The sequence below is a fragment of the Aplidium turbinatum genome, chromosome 2 (assembly GCF_918807975.1).
Source record: "Aplidium turbinatum chromosome 2, kaAplTurb1.1, whole genome shotgun sequence".
In the NCBI taxonomy this organism is placed as follows: domain Eukaryota; kingdom Metazoa; phylum Chordata; class Ascidiacea; order Aplousobranchia; family Polyclinidae; genus Aplidium; species Aplidium turbinatum.
Genome location: NC_137473.1, coordinates 12626337 through 12635118, shown reverse-complemented (window position 1 = coordinate 12635118; position 8782 = coordinate 12626337). Strand labels below are relative to the sequence as shown.

Genomic DNA, 8782 nt, shown 5'->3' with positions numbered 1-8782 from the left:
AAATAAACCAGATATTACGGTAGATGTGCGATTCTATATGATTCAAGTAGCAGTGATAATAATAGTGATTTGTGATAATAATAGTGCAAGCATATTATATAAATGCTTTTTCACTTTCCGATAAACAAACAGTTTAAACAGAATTGTGTTAAACTCAAGTAGCTACAATAAAGTTGGCTGCTTTGTGTTTTGCTGTATTGATTTTCTATAGCTTATAAATCTTGGAAATTTTTCATACAAGAGGTAGTCAATTGATTGATTGATTGAACCTTTATTCTCGGACTGGGAAAGCTTCTTGCAGAGCTTAATCCTGGCAGTTTCGCATACTTGTGGAGGCTTTGAATTACTGACGCAGGCCCGGTCACCGAGATTGACAGAGTGAAGTTTCCGATTGTTGAAGTCTTGTTGCCGAGGAACTATTCCATCCATTAGATGCCGCTGAATTGAGAGCAGTCCTTAACATGCGTTGCTCAAGCGCACACCCCGAGAGTCTAACCAGCGCCGCTTGATCTTGAAGCTTCTTCGTTCCAGAAGTGACGCGCTAACCAATTGAGCTATTGGGGTGGATTACTCAAATATGGATTTACTAGCATTGAAAAAAGGCGCTTTTTTTATTCTTGAATATTTTAGCTTATTTGAGTATTAAACACTTTGAATTTGATAATGTTAACTTTGGCAAAAAGACGCGACAAAGCAATTTCTTGTGCTGGCAGGGTGATTACCCAAAGTGATACTATATAAATTTCTGGTATCCTGATTGTCGTGTGGTTCTTGAAATGGCGGCTGGCAAAACAAACGTTGGAATGTACACACCACACAGTAAATACAAACTGCCTATGTTGGAGGTTGAGTAGCTATTAGGGATTGTCAGAAATGTACGTATACGCCGCAAACTTGCGGCGTAGACTTTTTGTTTGCGCTAACGCTTGCGACCACATTTTTTTGGATAGTTTGCGCTTGAGGCTACGCCGTAAAGTTTTTGCGGTTTTTTAGCGCATAGTGTCAACGCATATTTTTTAATGTATTTTTTTCTCTACAACACGCCAATACCTTCCAGCGCTGCAGTTGAAAGAATGTTTTCAATGGGCAAAGACATATTGGAACCAAAACACAGCAAAATGTCAGATGAACACTTTCAGATGCTTGTGTTTTTTCGTGAAAATTCAAAATAAAACTTGTTTGTTTCGAGTGGTTTATACCGTGTGAATGTTTGGCACCTAGCAAACAAAATGAGTTTACGCTAGTGTATGCGGTGACGCTGACGCCACCAACTTTTTTACAAGTTACGTTGACGCATACGGCGTATGGTTTTTCGAACGTTTGCGTTTACGCTAACGGAGTCAATATTTTTCGTATGCACGTACATCACTGGGGATTGTAGATCATAGGGATACGAAACTACATCCGCTTTTGGCTAATCTGCATTCTGCAACATTAGAAGGGTTACATTTTTTTTTTGATTTACAAAGTATTGTACTACTTTTTATAGATTATATAAGTAGAGTGAAGTTGGTTTTAAAGTAATTTAAGGCTTTTAGTTGGAAGCAAACCATCAGCAAAGCGTAAAAGTGTCAAATTGGCAATTAACCCTTCTAATGTTGGTGGAACAACGGAGTTGCGCGTCCCGTAATGTACTGTCCCTAGTACGTAGCTATGCAACAACCTCAGGCTGTCAGATTCTCAGAAAACTTCCTGCCTAATCTGACAAACACCGTAGGCTACGGTCTAGACAAGGATACCGTATTTATAACTACGAGATTGGAAACTCTTTTCATTGCTATACATCAGTCTTCTTCTTTTATCGAGTCTTGTAAATTTGGTTGACCACAGATCGTCATTCTTTTGCGACGGAGTTTTATATTGAAAGGTCCCACTTGTTGCACTGGGTGGTAAGCTGTGGGCACACAAGAAAATGTTCTGCTGTTTAGGGCTTGGTGCCAGTCACTGCCACAGATACATGTAACTGATTGGCCCGTGCTGTAGCTCCACTTTACCACTTGTCAAAACCAATGTGCAAGGCCTCGCGACGGGCTGCTTTGTATCTTGACCGAACGTGCTGTTTTGATTGTGGAATTCTTGAGCGATCTGTTATTATCGGATACTGTCCTGTAGTGACCTCTGATTGCCAAATCTTTGTTATGTGACGTATTTCCAGAACCTTTTGTGGACGTGCAAGTCGGGACTATTCTTTGCTTAACTTGCCAGGTGTTGGGTGTTGTGACATCATAAAGATGTTTGCCAGTAGTAAAATTTGACAGAACAATGAGTTCTTATGACGTAGCGTTATTGTACCCTCTCGAAGTTACTAGAATAGACCATCAAACCTACTATAGCCTAAATAGTAGCGTAATTTGCGTAAACGATTATTATGAGAGATTATTATTGTAATAGTAGTAGTTGGTAATAGACGCAAAGATTATTGTTGATCGAGAGTTGAAGCTATTGAATACGAGTAGGCTAAACCAAAGTTGATGTTAATTGGTTATAGCGGTAAACCATAATATCTTCGTGGGAAAGTTGTAACATAAATTTCCCGGATCCGTTCGTCTGTATGCGATGACACGAAAAAATACTCTTCTGGAACGTCTTTCGAGAATTGTATTTCAGAAAAAAATTGCCAACAGGCTGTCGAAGAAGGCGGTACAACACAGTAGGCTACCACTAAAAACTTGCCACCACGATACAAATTATTTAGATAAAAGACGGAAATTTAGTCTAGTTGGTAAGCACAAGTAACAGTTAAATATTCGACCAACTTTTCAAAACGACAATTCTAAATGACGAATTGATTGCGATATTTCAACTTTACGTAACCAGCTTATGTGACGTAACAGTACATATGCATTGTTATACAATTCTCAACAGGTGTTCAAACGGTTGTGCAATATTATGCTACAGGTGCAATGCTTTAATTTACAGGTTTTACAAAGTATGTTGCAATCTCTGGACATTTTCTAGCAATTTCCATGACGTTAGACGCCAGCTAGGTTAAGTAGACCATAACGGTTTTATGTGACGTTTGATTAGGTGAACGATCGATTGTCCGGAACACTAATATAATTTCTGATTGAAATTGTATGAGAAGCTGTGAGTGGATTACGTTAAACTCGATTAATAGTTGTAACTTGTAAGCGCTGGAATTTATTGCTGTTTACTGTTACTATTACTTTGATTAGTTGCTGGAAGTGCTGAACCATTCGTTAAAGTCCTTCAAAAATTTTCATTATCATTTCACTGGTAGAACTATCCGACCATTTAATTGACTGCTTTTCGGTGATATCTCATTAAACTACGTCATTAATCCTTTCCAAGTCTCTTTCCTGGTAAGAGATAGAAAGAAATCGTGACACCATTGCAGATTTCTTACGGCCAACATCGGTTCGGAGTCGATTCAAGATTTTCCACTTTACCCAGAGCCAGTGGTGTAGCCAAGGGGAGAGTTTTGGGGGTTACAACCCCCCCTTTGGCACGCGTGTGACGTCACGATATTGAGAATGATGCTTTCATTCAAAAAAAAAAAATTTGCCTAATTTTAAACAAAATTGCATTAAAAGAGCGAGTTTTGCCAATACCAAACATTCAAACATCTCAGCCAGGAATTAGCAACAAGAAAACATAGAGACTTAGCTTTATTTCCGAAAAATGCCGAAGAAAACATGATCTTATCCTTTTGCTATGCCACCGGACAGCACTATTTTACAAGAATATTCATAACCACATTTTTGTTGAAAATGCTCTCAGAATGCACCAAATTCAAAGTAATTTTTCAAAATTTTCTGGAGGAGGCCTCCCAGACCCCCCGCCGCTGGGTTGTCAAAACCCCCCCTTTCAAGATTCCTGGCTACGCTACTGCCCAGAGCGCGTTTTCTCCTAAAGGAAGGAACTCTGATGGTGGAACTTTCATGCCCGCGTATGGTGGGTCATTTTCGAATTGTTTTGCTTAAGCCTTGTTTCTTTTTTTATCCTTTTTTTTATTTGAGTCGTGTCTGTATAGTAGGCTAAATCGTTTGTGGCAACCTTATAAAAAAAATACAAAAATGGCAAAAAAATGTAAAATTACATACCAAAAAACTCTGCACAAACCAAGTATGAGTGGGCCCCTAATTAAAGTTAGGCCCGCCCCCAGTCGAGGTGTTCAAAAGCAGTAAATACGGCGTTGCATGATTTAATTAGCTATTCATTATTGAGCTTCTGTAGTATTTTTTATTTTTTAAACAGTCAAAAAACATTAGACAAATTAGAATGAGTGTGCCCATGGCCACCTGGAGATGCGGCCTGATTTGTCACATTTTGCAGATTTTGATTACAGCTACTACCAGCAGTGTTTGACTGACATTTTCTAAGATATTTTTACTTTTTGCTGTCTCCTAATAATATAAAAGCTTGTTGTTGCCTTGGGGAAGCAATAGCAAATGAGAAAAAGTAAGTTGAAAAACGCTGAATCAGACTGTTATTAAAAAATTAACAGTCTGACTAAAATCTTCAAAATCATTTTTTTTTTCAACATCTGAGGATAATAAAACTTATTGACATATTGTGTCATCTGGGGAAAACAGTAAAGAAAGCGTAAGAATATAATTTTTAGAAAAATTCGCAGCAGCAGGTTTTTCTGGGTGTTGATATTTGAAAGCTCTTTTGTGTTTTGTGTTTATGCATCTGTTTAAAAATAAGTAATTTTCCTTTTAAGTAACATGCCTTTTCCTCAGCCTTACGTCACAATTGTTTATGCTAATTTCATAAAGAAAGTATTACTGTATTTTCACCAATGGCGCAAGCCAAATCCGTTGAAAAGAATTAATCTTGTTTCCATTGATTTAACATCTGCAGCGCTGGAATCGATGTAAAGTTTCAATATTGCTAACTGAGATGTGACAATTATTGACATTTGTTTTTGAGTGTTCATTACATATTTCTACATTGGTAACCTGTGTTGAAACCACCTGGTAGTGCAGTCCATGGACAATCTAAAACCAAATTATCAGCAGTTTGCTTGTTTTTTTTGCAGTTTGGACAAATTGGTGTGTTTTCATAGCCCCATCGATGAAGAGTGGTAGCAGTCAGGGTCAGGGCATGGCGGGATAAAATTATATTATAAGTAGGCTAATCCATTTCTTTCTGTTGCATTTCGGGAAATATGGGAGGAGTTGCGTTGGATTGTTGATAATGTTTCGTCGATTTTTTGTCTAACATTTACAGCAAATTGAACAAAATAACAGTGCAGCCAAGCATGCCACATCTTTCCATAAGTTTTTATCTCTTCAAATGTTACAGACGAAGCGTAACGACTCAAGAACTTGGTGGCAACGGAAAATTAACATTCAAGAACTTAAATATTTTCTAGTTTCTAATTAAATTTTTGCAATATAAATCTTTGTGTGGCTTATTGAAATTAAACCCTCGGTGATGCTTCGTCTGTGACGTCACGGTTTTTTAACATTGTTGTATTTTCAATGGTTAGTTTTTCTCGTCTAATTAGTAAAGCAACTAAGCTACAACTTGTCACCATAGCAACGACCATGCGTCAGAACACTTTCTTGTCAATCTTAATAAATTTGCCAAGAAAACTTCAAAAAAGCAAACAAATACTTCGCGCTAAGATGGTTTTTCTGTCACGCGTCCGTTTCGCTTCATTACCAGTGCCAGCCTCAAAATAAAGCCAAACCCTCATTGTCAAGCAACAGATAAACAATGTCAACTCGAAATATGTCTAAATTTGAGAGTTGCAGCTGTTTTCTAAATGTGATGTAGGTTGTAGCATTGCATGGCAATGGTTGGAATAACTCTTTGCAAGACATGTCAGTGGCACAACGCCACAACTAGTTAGAAAGCGAGTGTAATCCAGATGGCAAATTAGTCGTTTTTACATTGATTCAATGTCTGCAGACGTGGAATCAATGTAAAAGACAGTTGATTTGCTGTCTGGAAATGTATTGACGCATATGTGATTTGTAAGGATGCAGCTGACTCCGCAGCATAGTAAGAGCTTGAATACCATTCGACAAAAACAAATGAATACAGCACTGTGCTCTTCTGTGTTCAAAATAGATAGCCGTTGCAAGTGCAACTTATAGAGATAAGGATGTTACGAAATCGGCCGAATCGCTATCTTGTATCATTCTTCATTTGACACCACCTCCGATTCTCGCAATAACCACAATGATTACCAAGAAGTATAACCAATATAACACTTATAGCCTTGAAGGTCATGCTTTTTTAGATAAAGGCTAAAGGGAGGATACCTTGGTCACAAACCGTCAATTGTGCAATGGCACTCCCTCGACTATTGCCCTTGATTTCTCCCATGATTATGAACAAGTACGCTGCTCTAGAGAAATGCCTACGGTCCTTCTTAGGGCCATGGCTAACTGAATAGCGAGGGCTGTCATATCGTTCCTGTTAATGCAATTTCTTTTCAGACTACGTACTCAGAATATGAAGAGCAGGATCTTATACAGCAGGGGTCACCAACCTTTTTTGCATGCGGGCCACTTTGGCACTAAGGAGAGCTGCGGCGGGCCGCACTAATAAAATGTTAAGTAGGTTGACTCATGCTAGAAAAGAACGCATTTCGTACCCAGTATTCAGGGTTACATGTTGTTCATATTTATGTTAGAATACCGCAGCAACAAAATTACTCGAACAACGCTACTGCCAGGCCAAGCTCCTTTTACAACACTTTTGACTTTTTTAACAATGCCTAATAAATAGAGGCCACTTGTTTTGTGCACTTATAGCGAGGCGAGCGGTTTCATCAGAATATTCATCGCCAAGCAAGAGTGGTGTTGTTACTTCGCTTCGCAAAGATATCTTGCAATTAACAGTTTCAGTAAACAAGGAAATGTTTGACACATCGCAATACAGGCAACAATAGTGACCTGCAAACATATCACCGAAAAATGGGCTCCGATAACAGGGAAAAAGAAACCAGGTACCATGAAACAAACGCTTGTGGAAATCACCGAAAAATCGTAATTCTATCGTAATTTATGAACAGTCTTCCCTCTGAAAAAGCAATGAGTTAGTTTTTCATCCTTTTTGTGAGAGTCTATAAAACCGTCCTTCTTTTATTATAGACAACTGTCACTTGCGGTGCTCATCAGCGAGGCAAGAATTTGTTGATTAACAACATTTTGCAGTACTTGCTTCGGCAGTACATATACTATAATTGGAACGATACAGAGAATATTAGCATGGCTCCTGCGCAAGGATGACACGCAAAATCGTGAAGCGTTCCATATTACTTAAAAAAAAACAAAAAAACTTTGCAGTACTAAGCTAAATATTTTCATAATACAATCAGAAAAAGTCTCTATATTTATATGTAATATTTTGCCAATTTATTATAAATTGAGTTGGCACACCGACCCATTTTGCCAACAAAAACTTGCATTAAGAGAACACTGCTCGTGAAACACAATAACGGTGAAACTCGCACTATAGTGTTTACATGACATTTGCAAACTTAAAATAAGCAACCCAATGCTCACAGACAATTTCGAAATTCGAAAACAGACGTTTTAATCAACCACTGGGACAGTGTGGCTGGACATCGCATTGGAATAACTTTAAGCAACCCCCACCTAGAACTATAATCTGATTGGTCGGTCGGTGGAATCGTATGCAATGCGAAAATATGCTTCCCGGAAAGTATTTTTTGCCTTCGTGCTCTTTAACTCCTCAAGAAAAGTATTTTTGGTTATACTTGTACGCTGATACCTTCCGCGGGCCGCAGCGATACAGCGTGGCGGGCCGCATGCGGCCCGCGGGCCGCCATTTGGTGACCCCTGTATACAGTATATACTAATTAAAAATAATTTAGAGCACCAATATATGGAAAGAGTCTGAAGTCAAATAGCTAAATTAGATAGAATTTAATCAGACAGTAAGACAATCTTAGTTTAGTTAGCCTAATTATCGTATAAATTGTAAAGCAGCAAAAAATCTGTAATACAGTATATTTCCACAACTTAGTTCAGACTTACATTCTAAGTTAGTCATATTTTCTGTAACAATGTTACGATGGGAAAGGTAATCGCAATAAACTAGTGGTCCAAATCAATTACCGATGACAGGAACATGCTTTGGTAGAGGGCAGTTAGCCTGTATGATTTATATTCCGGTTGCTAACAAACGCAAACTAGTCTCCACCTCAATGCGCTGTCTTGAGATGTGTAGAATGTTCATACAAACAAGGCGTTTGAGAAAGTTATTTCTGGTAAAAAAATTACACTTCTACAAAAAATGGCTTAACACATAAGCTGGCATTCAAATACAAAGCTACAGTAGGCTATATAAAAACAGAGTGAGACTGTTCACCAGGCATTTGATAATTAGAGTAACTTGCGTTCTTATGGTGACTATTTACTAGGTTACCTCCTGATGTTAAAGATGATAACTAGCTTTTTGTATTTCCGACGTTTCGTCAGTCAGCACGACTGACTTTATCAAGGTGGCTAAAACAGGTTAACACAACCTGTTCAGCAACGATGGCACAACACAAAAACATACTGATAAAATGAATAAAGTAAAGCAGCAAGAATTAGAGTTAAAACACGCAACAAGATGACTGCAGGTTTAACTGAATGCAGTGAATGCCTAAAACCAGTAGGCTACTTTCCGACAGCGTAAATTTATCTATCTTTAAGGCCACCGTCAAGAAACGTTGAAAAGACATCAGACAAGACAGAAAAAAGGATTAGCAATTACAATCACAGAGAAAAAGCTCTGAGCAAAGGAAAAGGTGAAGTTAAAGTAATTTTTTGTACACAGTGGGGAAGTTCTG

At 38.2% G+C, this 8782-nt stretch overlaps 1 non-coding gene across 1 annotated transcript; it reads left to right on the top strand.

Moving 5' to 3' along the window:
• The first annotated feature begins 7135 nt into the window (after positions 1-7135).
• Positions 7136-7242, top strand: LOC145765781 (U6 spliceosomal RNA). Its single transcript, XR_014288654.1, has one exon. It is a non-coding gene; the product is annotated as a U6 spliceosomal RNA (small nuclear RNA).
• Positions 7243-8782: the final 1540 nt, after the last annotated feature.